Genomic DNA, 16998 nt, shown 5'->3' with positions numbered 1-16998 from the left:
AGTTCATCGGGCAGCCACTTTGCCCGAAATAGCGCATACACGCGTGTTTTGTCCGCACGTACAAAATAAAATAATCACCTATAATTTGAAAATATTGCAATTGTCGAAAGCACAAACGTGCAAATTTCATCAGGCAGCCACTGTTGCCCAAAATACCGCATACACGCGTGTTTAGTCCGCACGTACAAAATCAAAAGAATCACCTATGATTTGAAAATAATGCCATTGTCGAAAGCACAAACGTGCAAAGTTCATCAGGCAGACACTGCTGCCCGAAATACCGCATACACGCGTGCTTAGTCCGCACGCACAAAATAAAAAGAATCACCTATAATTTGGAAATATTGCAATTGTCGAAAGCACAAACGTGCGAAGTTCATCAGGCAGCCGCTGTTGCCTAAAATACCGCATACACGCGTGTTTAGTCCGCACGCACAAAATAAAAAGAATCACCTATAATTTGGAAATATTGCAATTGTCGAAAGCACAAACGTGCAAAGTTCATCAGGCAGCCACTGTTGCCAAAATACCGCATACACGCGTGTTTAGTCCGCACGCACAAAATAAAAAGAATCACCTATAATTTGGAAATATTGCAATTGTCGAAAGCACAAACGTGCAAAGTTCATCAGGCAGCCACTGTTGCCCAAAATACCGCATACACGCGTGTTTAGTCCGCACGCACAAAATAAAAAGAATCACCTATAATTTGGAAATATTGCAATTGTCGAAAGCACAAACGTGCAAAGTTCATCAGGCAGCCACTGTTGCCCAAAATACCGCATACACGCGTGTTTAGTCCGCACGCACAAAATAAAAAGAATCACCTATAATTTGAAATATTGCAATTGTCGAAAGCACAAACGTGCAAAGTTCATCAGGCAGCCACTGTTGCCCAAAATACCGCATACACGCGTGTTTAGTCCGCACGTACAAAATCAAAAGAATCACCTATGATTTGAAAATATTGCAATTGTCGAAAGCACAAACGTGCAAAGTTCATCAGGCAGCCACTGTTGCCCAAAATACCGCATACACGCGTGTTTAGTCCGCACGCACAAAATAAAAAGAATCACCTATAATTTGAAATATTGCAATTGTCGAAAGCACAAACGTGCAAAGTTCATCAGGCAGCCACTGTTGCCCAAAATACCGCATACACGCGTGTTTAGTCCGCACGCACAAAATAAAAAGAATCACCTATAATTTGAAAATATTGCAATTGTCGAAAGCACAAACGTGCAAAGTTCATCAGGCAGCCACTGTTGCCCAAAATACCGCATACACGCGTGTTTAGTCCGCACGTACAAAATAAAAAGAATCACCTATAATTTGAAAATATTGCAATTGTCGAAAGCACAAACGTGCAAATTTCATCAGGCAGCCACTGTTGCCCAAAATACCGCATACACGCGTGTTTAGTCCGCACGTACAAAATCAAAAGAATCACCTATGATTTGAAAATAATGCCATTGTCGAAAGCACAAACGTGCAAAGTTCATCAGGCAGCCACTGTTGCCCGAAATACCGCATACACGCGTGTTTAGTCCGCACGCACAAAATAAAAAGAATCACCTATAATTTGGAAATATTGCAATTGTCGAAAGCACAAACGTGCAAAGTTCATCAGGCAGCCACTTTGCCCGAAATACCGCATACACGCGTGTTTAGTCCGCACGCACAAAATAAAAAGAATCACCTATAATTTGGAAATATTGCAATTGTCGAAAGCACAAACGTGCAAAGTTCATCAGGCAGCCACTGTTGTCCAAAATACCGCATACACGCGTGTTTAGTCCGCACGTACAAAATCAAAAGAATCACCTATGATTTGAAAATAATGCCATTGTCGAAAGCATAAACGTGCACAGTTCATCAGGCAGCCACTGTTGCCCAAATACCGCATACACGCGTGTTTAGTCCGCACGTACAAAATAAAAAGAATCACCTATAATTTGAAAATATTGCAATTGTCGAAAGCACAAACGTGCAAAGTTCATCAGGCAGCCACTGTTGCCCAAAATACCGCATACACGCGTGTTTAGTCCGCACGTACAAAATCAAAAGAATCACCTATGATTTGAAAATAATGCCATTGTCGAAAGCACAAACGTGCAAAGTTCATCGGCAGCCACTGTTGCCCAAAATACCGCATACACGCGTGTTTAGTCCGCACGCACAAAATAAAAAGAATCACCTATAATTTGAAAATATTGCAATTGTCGAAAGCACAAACGTGCAAAGTTCATCAGGCAGCCACTGTTGCCCGAAATACCGCATACACGCGTGTTTAGTCCGCACGTACAAAATAAAAAGAATCACCTATAATTCGAACATAGTATAATTGTCGAAAGCATAAACGTACACAGTTCATCAGGCAGCCACTGTTGCCCAAAATACCGCATACACGCGTGTTTAGTCGCACGTACAAAATAAAAAAATCACCTATAATTTGGAAATATTGCAATTGTCGAAAGCACAAACGTGCAAAGTTCATCAGGCAGCCACTGTTGCCCGAAATACCGCATACACGCGTGTTTAGTCCGCACGCACAAAATAAAAAGAATCACTATAATTTGGAAATATTGCAATTGTCGAAAGCACAAACGTGCAAAGTTCATCAGGCAGCCACTGTTGCCCAAAATACCGCATACACGCGCGTTTAGTCTGCACGCACAAAATAAAAAGAATCACCTATAATTTGGAAATATTGCAATTGTCAAAAGCAAAAACGTGCAAAGTTCATCAGGCAGCCACTGTTGCCCAAAATACCGCATACACGCGTGTTTAGTCCGCACGTACAAAATCAAAAGAGTCACCTATGATTTGAAAATATTGCAATTGTCGAAAGCATAAACGTGCACAGTTCATCAGGCAGCCACTGATGTCCCGAAATACCGCGTACACGCGTGTTTAGTCCGCACGCACAAAATAAAAATAATCACCTAAAATTTGCAAATATTGCAATTGCCGAAAGCACGAACGTGCAAAGTTCATCAGGCAGGCATTGTAGCCCAAAATACCGCATACACGCGCGTTTAGTCTGCACGCACAAAATAAAAAGAATCACCTATAATTTGGAAATATTGCAATTGTCGAAAGCACAAACGTTCAAAGTTCATCAGGCAGCTACTTTGCCCGAAATACCGCATACCCGCGTGTTTAGTCCGCACGTACAAAATAAAAAGAATCACCTATAATTCGAAAATATTGCAATTGTCGTAAGCACAAACGTGCAAAGTTCATCAGGCAGCCACTGTAGCCCAAAATACCGCATACACGCGTGTTTAGTCCGCACGTACAAAATAAACAGAATCACCTATAATTTGGAAATATTGCAATTGTCGAAAGCACAAACGTGCAAAGTTCATCAGGCAGCCTCTGTTGTCCAAAATACCGCATACACGCGTGTTTAGTCCGCACGTACAAAATCAAAAGAATCACCTATGATTTGAAAATAATGCCATTGTCGAAAGCATAAACGTGCACAGTTCATCAGGCAGCCACTGTTGCCCAAAATACCGCATACACGCGTGTTTATTCCGCACGCACAAAATAAAAAGAATCACCTATAATTTGGAAATATTGCAATTGTCGAAAGCATAAACGTGCACAGTTCATCGGGCAGCCACTGTTGTCCGAAATACCGCATACACGCGTGTTTAGTCCGCACGCACAAAATAAAAAGAATCACCTATGATTTGGAAATATTGCAATTGTCGAAAGCACGAACGTGGAAAGTTCATCAGGCAGGCACTGTAGCCCAAAATACCGCATACACGCGCGTTTAGTCTGCACGCACAAAATAAAAAGAATCACCTATAATTTGAAAATATTGCAATTGTCGAAAGCACAAACGTGCAAATTACATCAGGCAGCCACTGTTGCCCAAAATACCGCATACACGCGTGTTTAGTCCGCACGTACAAAATCAAAAGAATCACCTATGATTTGAAAATAATGCCATTGTCGAAAGCACAACCGTGCAAAGTTCATCGGGCAGCCTCTGCTGCCCGAAATACCGCATCGTGTTTAGTCCGCACGCACAAAATAAAATGAGTCACCTATAATTTGGAAATATTGCAATTGTCGAAAGCACAAACGTGCAAAGTTCATCAGGCAGCCACTGTTGCCCGAAATACCGCATACACGCGTGTTTAGTCCGCACGTACAAAATAAAAAGAATCACTATAATTCGAACATAGTATAATTATGAAAATTATAAACGTACACAGCTCATCAGGCAGCCTCTGTTGCCCAAAATACCGCATACACGCGTGTTTAATCTGCACGCACAAAATAAAAAATCACCTACAATTTGAAAATAATGCCATTGTCGAAAGCATAAACGTGCACAGTTCATCGGGCAGCCACTGTTGTCCGAAATACCGCATACACGCGTGTTTAGTCCGCACGCACAAAATAAAAATAATCACCTATAATTTGGAAATATTGCAATTGTCGAAAGCACGAACGTGCAAAGTTCATCAGGCAGGCACTGTAGCCCAAAATACCGCATACACGCGTGTTTAGTCTGCACGCGCAAAATAAAAAGAATCACCTATAATTTGGAAATATTGCAATTGTCAAAAGCACAAACGTTCAAAGTTCATCAGGCAGCTACTTTGCCCGAAATACCGCATACCCGCGTGTTTAGTCCGCACGTACAAAATAAAAAGAATCACCTATAATTTGAAAATATTGCAATTGTCGAAAGCACAAACGTGCAAATTTCATCAGGCAGCCACTGTTGCCGAAAATACCGCATACACGCGTGTTTAGTCCGCACGTACAAAATCAAAAGAATCACCTATGATTTGAAAATAATGTCATTGTCGAAAGCATAAACGTGCACAGTTCATCAGGCAGCCACTGTTGCCCAAAATACCGCATACACGCGTGTTTAGTCCGCACGCACAAAATAAAAAGAATCACCTATAATTTGGAAATATTGCAATTGTCGAAAGCACAAACGTGCAAAGTTCATCAGGCAGCCACTCTTGCCCAAAATACTGCATACACGCTTGTTTAGTCCGCACGTACAAAATAAAAAAATCACCTATAATTTGAAAATAATGCAATTGTCGAAAGCATCAACGTGCACAGTTCATCAGGCAGCCGCTGTTGCCCAAAATACCGCATACACGCGTGTTTAGTCCGCACGTACAAAATCAAAAGAGTCACTTATGATTTGAAAATAATGCCATTGTCGAAAGCATAAACGTGCACAGTTCATCGGGCAGCCACTGTTGTCCGAAATACCGCTTACACGCGTGTTTAGTCCGCACGCACAAAATAAAAATAATCACCTATAATTTGCAAATATTGCAATTGCCGAAAGCACGAACGTGCAAAGTTCATCAGGCAGGCACTCTAGCCCAAAATACCGCATACACGCGCGTTTAGTCTGCACGCACAAAATAAAAAGAATCACCTATAATTTGGAAATATTGCAATTGTCAAAAGCACAAACGTTCAAAGTTCATCAGGCAGCCTACTTTGCCCGAAATACCGCATACACGCGTGTTTAGTCCGCACGTACAAAATAAAAAGAATCACCTATAATTCGAAAATATTGCAATTGTCGTAAGCACAAACGTGCACAGTTCATCAGGCAGCCACTGTAGCCCAAAATACCGCATACACGCGTTGTTTAGTCCGCACGTACAAAATAAACAGAATCACCTATAATTTGGAAATATTCCAAATGTCGAAAGCACAAACGTGCAAAGTTCATCAGGCACCCTCTGTTGTCCAAAATACCGCATACACGCGTGTTTAGTCCGCACGTAGAAAATCAAAAGAATCACCTATGATTTGAAAATAATGCCATTCTCGAAAGCATAAACGTGCACAGTTCATCAGGCAGCCACTGTTGCCCCAAAATACCGCATACACGCGTGTTTATTCCGCACGCACAAAATAAAAAGAATCACCTATAATTTAGAAATATTGCAATTGTCGAAAGCATAAACGTGCACAGTTCATCGGGCAGCCACTGTTGTCCGAAATACCGCATACACGCGTGTTTAGTCCGCACGCACAAAATAAAAAGAATCCCCTATGATTTGGAAATATTGCAATTGTCGAAAGCATGAACGTGCAAAGTTCATCAGGCAGGCACTGTAGCCCAAAATACCGCATACACGCGCGTTTAGTCTGCACGCACAAAATAAAAAGAATCACCTATAATTTGGAAATATTGCAATTGTCGAAAGCACAAACGTGCAAAGTTCATCAGGCAGCCACTGTTGCCCAAAATACCGCATACACGCGTGTTTAGTCCGCACGTACAAAATCAAAAGAATCACCTATAATTTGAAAATATTGCCATTGTCGAAAGCATAAACGTGCAGAGTTCATCAGGCAGCCACTGTTGCCCAAAATACCGCATACACGCGTGTTTAGTCCGCACGCACAAAATAAAAAGAATCACCTATAATTTGAAAATATTGCAATTGTCGAAAGCACAAACGTGCACAGTTCATCGGGCAGCCACTGTTGCCCAAATACCGCATACACGCGTGTTTAGTCCGCACGCACAAAATAAAAAGAATCACCTATAATTTGGAAAATATTGCAATTGTCGAAAGCACAAACGTGCAAAGTTCATCAGGCAGCCACTGTAGCCCAAAATACCGCATACACGCGTGTTTAGTCCGCACGCACAAAATAAAAAGAATCACCAATAATTTGAAAATATTGCAATTGTCGAAAGCACAAACGTGCAAATTTCATCAGGCAGCCACTGTTGTCGAAAATACCGCATACACGCGTGTTTAGTCCGCACGTACAAAATCAAAAGAATCACCTATGATTTGAAAATAATGCCATTGTCGAAAGCATAAACGTGCACAGTTCATCGGGCAGCCACTGTTGTCCGAAATACCGCCTACACGCGTGTTTAGTCCGCACGCACAAAACAAAAAGAATCAGGTATAATTTGGAAATATCGCAATTGTCGAAAGCACAAACGCGCAAAGTTCATCAGACAGGCACTGTAGCTCAAAATACCGCATACACGCTTGTTTAGTCCGCACGCACAAAATAAAAGGAATCACCTATAATTTGAAAATAATGCCATTGTCGAAAGCATTATCGTGCACAGTTCATCGGGCAGCCACTGTTGTGCGAAATACCGCATACACGCGTGTTTAGTGCGCACGCACAAAATAAAAAGAATCACCTATAATTCGAAAATAGTATAATTATGGAAATTATAAAAGTACACAGTTCATGAGGCAGCCACTGTTGCCCCAAACACCGCATACACGCGTGTTTAGTCCGCACGCACAAAATAAAAATAATCACCTGTAATTTGGAAATATCGCAATTGTCGAAAGCACAAACGTGCAAAGTTCAACATGCAGCCGCTGTTGTCCAAAATACCGCATACACGCGTGTTTAGTCCCAACGTACAAAATCAAAAGAATCACATATGATTTGAAAATAATGCAGTTGTCGAAAGCATAAACGTGCACAGTTCATCGGGCAGCCACTGTCGTCCGAAATACCGCATGCACGCGTGTTTAGTCGGCACGCACAAAATAAAAAGAATCACCTATAATATTAAAAAAAAATTGCAATTGTCGAAAGCACGAACATGCAGAGTTCATCAGGCAGCCACTGCTGCCCAAAATACTGCATACACGCGTGTTTAGTCCGCACGCACAAAAGAAAAAGAATCACCTAAAATCTGGAAATATTGCAATTGTCGAAAGCACGAACGTGCAGAGTTCATCAGGCAGCCACTGTTGCCCAAAATACCGCATACACGCGTGTTTAGCCCGCACGCACAAAATAAAAAGAATCACCTATAATTTGAAAATATTCCAATTGTCGAAAGCACAAACGTGCACAGTTCATCGGGCAGCCACTTTGCCCGAAATAGCGCATACACGCGTGTTTTGTCCGCACGTACACAATAAAAATAATCACCTATAATTTGAAAATATTGCAATTGTCGAAAGCACAAACGTGCAAATTACATCAGGCAGCCACTGTTGCCCAAAATACCGCATACACGCGTGTTTAGTCCGCACGTACAAAATCAAAAGAATCACCTATGATTTGAAAATAATGCCATTGTCGAAAGCACAACCGTGCAAAGTTCATCGGGCAGCCTCTGCTGCCCGAAATACCGCATCGTGTTTAGTCCGCACGCACAAAATAAAATGAGTCACCTATAATTTGGAAATATTGCAATTGTTGAAAGCACAAACGTGCAAAGTTCATCAGGCAGCCACTTTGCCCGAAATACCGCATACACGCGTGTTTAGTCCGCACGTACAAAATAAAAAGAATCACTATAATTCGAACATAGTATAATTATGAAAATTATAAACGTACACAGCTCATCAGGCAGCCTCTGTTGCCCAAAATACCGCATACACGCGTGTTTAATCTGCACGCACAAAATAAAAAAATCACCTACAATTTGAAAATAATGCCATTGTCGAAAGCATAAACGTGCACAGTTCATCGGGCAGCCACTGTTGTCCGAAATACCGCATACACGCGTGTTTAGTCCGCACGCACAAAATAAAAATAATCACCTATAATTTGGAAATATTGCAATTGTCGAAAGCACGAACGTGCAAAGTTCATCAGGCAGGCACTGTAGCCCAAAATACCGCATACACGCGTGTTTAGTCTGCACGCGCAAAATAAAAAGAATCACCTATAATTTGGAAATATTGCAATTGTCAAAAGCACAAACGTTCAAAGTTCATCAGGCAGCTACTTTGCCCGAAATACCGCATACCCGCGTGTTTAGTCCGCACGTACAAAATAAAGCGAATCACCTATAATTCGAAAATATTGCAAATGTCGAAAGCACAAACGTGCAAATTTCATGAGGCAGCCACTGTTGCCGAAAATACCGCATACACGCGTGTTTAGTCCGCACGTACAAAATCAAAAGAATCACCTATGATTTGAAAATAATGTCATTCTCGAAAGCATAAACGTGCACAGTTCATCAGGCAGCCACTGTTGCCCCAAAATACCGCATACACGCGTGTTTATTCCGCACGCACAAAATAAAAAGCATCACCTATAATTTGGAAATATTGCAATTGTCGAAAGCACAAACGAGCAAAGGTCATCAGGCAGCCACTCTTGCCCAAAATATGGCATACACAAATGTTTAGTCAGCACGTACAAAATAAAAAAAATCACCTACAATTTGAAAATAATGCAATTGTAGAAAGCATCAACGTGCACAGTTCATCAGGCAGCCGCTGTTGCCCAAAATACCGCATACACGCGTGTTTAGTCCGCACGTACAAAATCAAAAGAGTCACTTATGATTTGAAAATAATGCCATTGTCGAAAGCATAAACGTGCACAGTTCATCGGGCAGCCACTGTTGTCCGAAATACCGCGTACACGCGTGTTTAGTCCGCACGCACAAAATAAAAATAATCACCTATAATTTGCAAATATTGCAATTGCCGAAAGCACGAACGTGCAAAGTTCATCAGGCAGGCACTCTAGCCCAAAATACCGCATACACGCGCGTTTAGTCTGCACGCACAAAATAAAAAGAATCACCTATAATTTGGAAATATTGCAATTGTCAAAAGCACAAACGTTCAAAGTTCATCAGGCAGCTACTTTGCCCGAAATACCGCATACCCGCGTGTTTAGTCCGCACGTACAAAATAAAAAGAATCACCTATAATTCGAAAATATTGCAATTGTCGTAAGCACAAACGTGCACAGTTCATCAGGCAGCCACTGTAGCCCAAAATACCGCATACACGGTTGTTTAGTCCGCACGTACAAAATAAACAGAATCACCTATAATTTGGAAATATTCCAAATGTCGAAAGCACAAACGTGCAAAGTTCATCAGGCACCCTCTGTTGTCCAAAATACCGCATACACGCGTGTTTAGTCCGCACGTAGAAAATCAAAAGAATCACCTATGATTTGAAAATAATGCCATTCTCGAAAGCATAAACGTGCACAGTTCATCAGGCAGCCACTGTTGCCCCAAAATACCGCATACACGCGTGTTTATTCCGCACGCACAAAATAAAAAGAATCACCTATAATTTAGAAATATTGCAATTGTCGAAAGCATAAACGTGCACAGTTCATCGGGCAGCCACTGTTGTCCGAAATACCGCATACACGCGTGTTTAGTCCGCACGCACAAAATAAAAAGAATCCCCTATGATTTGGAAATATTGCAATTGTCGAAAGCACGAACGTGCAAAGTTCATCAGGCAGGCACTGTAGCCCAAAATACCGCATACACGCGCGTTTAGTCTGCACGCACAAAATAAAAAGAATCACCTATAATTTGGAAATATTGCAATTGTCAAAAGCACAAACGTTCAAAGTTCATCAGGCAGCTACTTTGCCCGAAATACCCCATACACGCGTGTTTATTCCGCACGTACAAAATCAACAGAATCACCTATGATTTGAAAATAATGCCATTGTTGAAAGCATAAGCGTGCAGAGTTCATCGGGCAGCCACTGTTGCCCCAAATACCGCATACACGCGTGTTTATTCCGCACGCACAAAATAAAAAGAATCCAATATAATTTGAAAATATTGCAATTGTCGAAAGCACAAATGTGCACAGTTCATCGGGCAGCCACTGTTGCCCGAAATACCGCATAAACGCTTGTTTAGTCCGCACGCACAAAATAAAAAGAATCATCTATAATTTGGAAATATTGCAATTGTCGAAATCACAAACGTGCACAGTTCATCGGGCAGCCACTATAGCATAAAATACCGCATACACGCTTGTTTAGTCCACACGCACAAAATAAAAAGAATCGCCAATAATTTGAAAATATTGCAATTGTCGAAAGCACAAACGTGCAAATTTCATCAGGCAGCCACTGTTGTCGAAAATACCGCATACACGCGTGTTTAGTCCGCACGTACAAAATCAAAAGAATCACCTATGATTTGAAAATAATGCCATTGTCGAAAGCATAAACGTGCACAGTTCATCGGGCAGCCACTGTTGTCCGAAATACCGCCTACACGCGTGTTTAGTCCGCACGCACAAAACAAAAAGAATCAGGTATAATTTGGAAATATCGCAATTGTCGAAAGCACAAACGTGCAAAGTTCATCAGACAGGCACTGTAGCTCAAAATACCGCATACACGCTTGTTTAGTCCGCACGCACAAAATAAAAGGAATCACCTATAATTTGAAAATAATGCCATTGTCGAAAGCATTATCGTGCACAGTTCATCGGGCAGCCACTGTTGTGCCGAAATACCGCATACACGCGTGTTTAGTGCGCACGCACAAAATAAAAAGAATCACCTATAATTCGAAAATAGTATAATTATGGAAATTATAAAAGTACACAGTTCATGAGGCAGCCACTGTTGCCCCAAACACCGCATACACGCGTGTTTAGTCCGCACGCACAAAATAAAAATAATCACCTGTAATTTGGAAATATCGCAATTGTCGAAAGCACAAACGTGCAAAGTTCAACATGCAGCCGCTGTTGTCCAAAATACCGCATACACGCGTGTTTAGTCCCAACGTACAAAATCAAAAGAATCACATATGATTTGAAAATAATGCAATTGTCGAAAGCATAAACGTGCACAGTTCATCGGGCAGCCACTGTCGTCCGAAATACCGCATGCACGCGTGTTTAGTCGGCACGCACAAAATAAAAAGAATCACCTATAATATTAAAAAATTGCAATTGTCGAAAGCACGAACATGCAGAGTTCATCAGGCAGCCACTGCTGCCCAAAATACTGCATACACGCGTGTTTAGTCCGCACGCACAAAAGAAAAAGAATCACCTAAAATCTGGAAATATTGCAATTGTCGAAAGCACGAACGTGCAGAGTTCATCAGGCAGCCACTGTTGCCCAAAATACCGCATACACGCGTGTTTAGCCCGCACGCACAAAATAAAAAGAATCACCTATAATTTGAAAATATTCCAATTGTCGAAAGCACAAACGTGCACAGTTCATCGGGCAGCCACTTTGCCCGAAATAGCGCATACACGCGTGTTTTGTCCGCACGTACACAATAAAAATAATCACCTATAATTTGAAAATATTGCAATTGTCGAAAGCACAAACGTGCAAATTACATCAGGCAGCCACTGTTGCCCAAAATACCGCATACACGCGTGTTTAGTCCGCACGTACAAAATCAAAAGAATCACCTATGATTTGAAAATAATGCCATTGTCGAAAGCACAACCGTGCAAAGTTCATCGGGCAGACTCTGCTGCCCGAAATACCGCATACACGCGTGTTTAGTCCGCACGCATAAAATAAAAAGAATCACCTATAATTTGGAAATATTGCAATTGTCGAAAGCACAAACGTGCAAAGTTCATCAGGCAGCCTCTGTTGTCCAAAATACCGCATACAAGCGTGTTTAGTCCGCACGTACAAAATAAAAAGAATCACCTATAATTTGGAAATATTGCAATTGTCGAAAGCACAAACGTGCAAAGTTCATCAGGCAGCCTTTGTTGTCCAAAATACCGCATACACGCATGTTTAGTCCGCACGCACAAAATAAAAAGAACCACCTATAATTTGAAAATATTGCAATTGTCGAATGCACAAACGTGCAAAGTTCATCAGGCAGCCACTGTTGCCCAAAATACCGCATACACGCGTGTTTAGTCCGCACGCACAAAATAAAAAGAATCACCTATCATTTGGAAATATTGCAATTGTCGTAAGCACAAACGTGCAAAGTTCATCAGGCAGCCACTGTAGCCCAAAATACCGCATACACGCTTGTTTAGTCCGCACGCACAAAATAAAAAGAATATCCTATAATTTGGAAATATTGCAATTGTCGAAAGCACAAACGTGCAAAGTTCATCAGGCAGCCACTGTTGCCCCAAATACCGCATACACGCGTGTTTAGTCCGCACGCACAAAATAAAATGAACCACCTATAATTTGGAAATATTGCAATTGTCGAAAGCAAAAACGTGCATCAGGCAGCCACTGTTGCCCGAAATACCGCATACACGCGTGTTTAGTCTGCACGCACAAAATAAAATGAATCAGAGATAATTTGGAAATATTGCAATTGTCGAAAGCACAAACGCGCAAAGTTCATCAGGCATTCACTGTTGTCCAAAATATCGCAAACACGCGTGTTTAGTCAGCACGTACAAAATCAAAAGAATCACCTATGATTTGAAAATAATGCCATTGTCGAAAGCATAAATGTGCACAGTTCATCGGGCAGCCCCTGTTGTCCGAAATACCGTATAATTGCGTCTCGTAAAATGCGTGTCTACATCTTCAGCGTAATATCCGTTATTTCTTATTAGAAACGATCTACAACTCAAAGTACAACAACAATAACCACAAGAGGAAGAAGCAGAACAAGAAGCACAAAATCAATACGAAGAAGGACCAGAAGAAGACGAAGCACAAGAAGCACACGAAGACGACGACGAGAAGGAAGAAGCAAAAGAAGAAGTGGAGGCACAAGGAAGCACATGAACACGACGAAGAACAAGAAGACGAAGAAGAAGAAGAAGAGGAAGAAGCAGAAAGAGAAGGAGGAAGAAGAAGAAGGAGAAGAAGAATGCGAACCCGCGTTTCTTCGACAATTCCCTTTTGCATTATCTGTCATTCTCCTCCTTGTTTTTGGTGATTCAGTAGTTCACCATTTCGACGCACGGAAGCCTCGAAAAATTGAAATAGGAGTATAGATGTATAATTGCGTTTGGTAAAATGCATTTCTACATCTTTAGCACATTATCCGTTATTTGTTATTAGAAACGAACTACAACTCAAAATATTCTAAAACGCGCTTGCGTCACCCACTTGCTATAAAGACCACTAAGTACCGACAACAACAGGACGCCATATTTTAAAATTAATTTTAGGAAGTCCTCCTCCTCACCACATTATCCGTTACGCATTTTTAAAAACTACTACGAGGGCTGTTCAAGACAAACCGGGACTTTCTGTCTCCTAAGTGCAAAAATGTCTCGCGCTACTTCTTTTTCGTCATTTTAACGCGGGACAGGCCTCCGTGTTCACCACGTGGTGGTCCAAAGTTTGTGCAAAACAGAAGAGACGTGCTGAATAATGTGGCCGACAACGAGGAGAGCCTGCACATCGAACAGCGAATTGGCATGACGTTTCTCGTGAATGAATACGTAAAGTCATCTGAAATTCACAGAAGACTTCAGGCTCAGTATGGCCATGATACACTTGGCCACAGCAAAGCGTTTGAGTGATGTAAACGGTTCCGAGACGACCGCACATCAGTGCAGAACGACTCAGAATACTCCTGAGCGACCCCCGTCAGGGGCGGCCGGCTCAGAGCCCAGTGTCAGAGTTCCTGAGAACATCCAACTTGTGGAGCGCCTGATCCTCAAGGACCGACGGATAACATGTCTCGAACTGGCTCGAAAGACGGACCTTTCTGTGGGAACGTTGAACACTATCATTCATGAACGTCTCCAGTTTCGGAAAGCGAGTGCCCGTCGGGTCCCGAGGCGGCTCTCCATGTTTGACCGGCAGAGAAGACTGGAAATCTCCCAAGAGCTAAGATACCGTTTCGACACTGAAGGACAGCCCTTCTTTGATGGGATCATCACGTGAGACGAAACGTGGAGCCACCATTTCACTCCTGAGTCTAAACGCTCATCAAAACAATGGAAGCATCCGGGTTCGCCAGCTCCCAAGAAGTTCCGAAGCACGCCGTCTGCGGGTAAGGTCATGGCCACGGTTTTTTGGGACAACAACAACAACTTTATGTTTAACTTTGGAGAGTCGGGAGGTTCCTCGCCAGAGGCGATAGCCTACCCCATTGCTGGTTGGAATGTGGGGAATAAAATAACGAGCCCCTTCACAATAACGATCGAAGACCGATGGTGTCCAGAAATGTCAAAAGAGCTTCGAGCGCAGAGTGTTGCTGGGCTGGATTGGGCCAGGGACCAAGCAATTTCGATAGGGAGGAGGGGCGAGAGTCCAGCTGACGAAGAGACTCGGAGAGTGCGGTTCAGGAAGGCTGGTAGTGGGGCCAATGAAGAAGAATATGCTCCAGATCCTCAAGAGCACCACAATGGCAGCAGGTGGGAGAGTCAACTTGCCTCAAGCGGTAACGCCACTGAGCTGTAAAGGCCACAACAGCTCGTAGTTTTCGTAAACTCGAATTTTGAACATCGCGGTTCACGCCGACGCTGGCTCACCTAGCGTCAAACCAAGAAAACGTACGCATATATAAAAACTCATCTGGTCATCCCACCGGGATGACGTCAATCGCCCATGCAATCAGAGCGCAGAATGCCGTCACGTGATCGAGCACTACAACAACAACTTTCAGCAAGAACCAACATTTTTACGCCGATATACTGTTGTCAATGTCTGGAAATAAAAAGTATGTATATACTTCGAAATCTACGACCTGTTTTATAACTGCGATAATCCAATTAGCGACTTCCGTGAAAAGAGGAGCTACGAGGCTACGAGCTACGACGACTTTCGGGATCCAGCGCGCTATTTCACTGCGTTAGCGTAGTGTGTGTATTTTCAAGTTTTCTTTAGTTATGTCTTTTGGAACAACGACCAATTTATCGAGGTGCAGTCCTTACTTCATTTGACGTGCCTCGGTTGTGTCGTCAGAGGGAGATTATTCGGCGGGCATTCAGTTCCGTACGATACTGCGCGTTCAACCGCAGCGGCAGGTATGGTTGGCAGCGGATTTTGCCAATCGTATTTGAAGAATGCAGACTATGAGTCGGACCCCTCAGTTTGAGTACAAAGGACCTCTGCCTACAGCAGTCCGCAGTGCTTTCCTTGAATCTATCTTCCAAGACTGTTGCATCTGGACGTGACGAGGTTAGTGTCTTCTGTATAATTTATACAGTGATTACTCTCCTTGTGAGAATTACGTTGTGGCATGCAGATGTTAGGAGACCATTTACGCAACAAAGCAAAATACGGATTAAAGAAAATTGAAGTTTACGCACTAAATCAAAAGATTACTGTACAATTCCGAGTGTTGTTGAATGCAGCCATGCCAATTGCAACATTCATGCAGTATAGCAGTATGCAGCCATGCAGTAAGCAACATTCACAGTACGTAAAATGAAGCTGTGTATTCCGCATCTAGATGTAACATTATAATTGTCACAGCAGCGTGCACAAATGTAGTTCATGACTTCCTTGGACAAGATGTGGAACCAAATGTTGGAAATACAAGGCAGGGATCAGGTACAAGTTTTCTTCTATTTGTTTTCCTTATAATATGCAGCATACTGCACATAGTAAAGAAGGGTTCTGGATTCTAAACCAACGCAGTTGAAATCCTTAGTTTACCCCAAGCTGTACTATTGTTGTCTAATTTGGGGAAACACCGCAGAGGGCAACTACGATAAAATTGCAGTGCACAAAAAAAGAAAGAGAGAAAGCCTGGTATACGACAACCATGTCTACAGGTTGTCTACAGGTGCAATGTGCTGGACCCTCGTTGCAAAGAGGCCCACCAGGGGTGCCACTACAATCCATCCAGCCAGCCCCTCAGCTCCTTCAACACATGCAAAATACAGTAGACAAAGCGTTCACTTGGAAATCAGACATTTACACAAAATTGCCTTGCAAATTCAGGATCTTTTAGCGCCATCCCAAACACTTGCCATTACGTTATGAAATCTATCACTGTACCACCTTATAGGGTTCCACTGCTACGGACCAACTACAGAAATTAGCAGAAACTGTTCCTCTTCCGAACAATTTTTTTCAGCTGATTGGAAATGGCCTTCCAGTGTCAGTGTCCAGTTTCAAAACAGAGTTACACAAACTTGTTGAAGTGTTATTAGAGACAGTCCACTCTGTTATGTATTTGTGTGTGTGTGTGTGAAAATGTGGACAGCTCGTTGCAATTGTGTATTTTATTTATGTGGCTGGTATATTATGTTGCTATATGCTCGTAGTGGTAATATCTCAGTTATCGCATTTATATGGCTTTTTTTTAACAATGTTAGGGTGATGACT

This window comes from Ornithodoros turicata, chromosome 1 (genome assembly GCF_037126465.1).
Source record: "Ornithodoros turicata isolate Travis chromosome 1, ASM3712646v1, whole genome shotgun sequence".
Taxonomy (NCBI): Eukaryota; Metazoa; Arthropoda; class Arachnida; order Ixodida; family Argasidae; genus Ornithodoros; species Ornithodoros turicata.
This window is presented reverse-complemented; position numbering follows the sequence as displayed.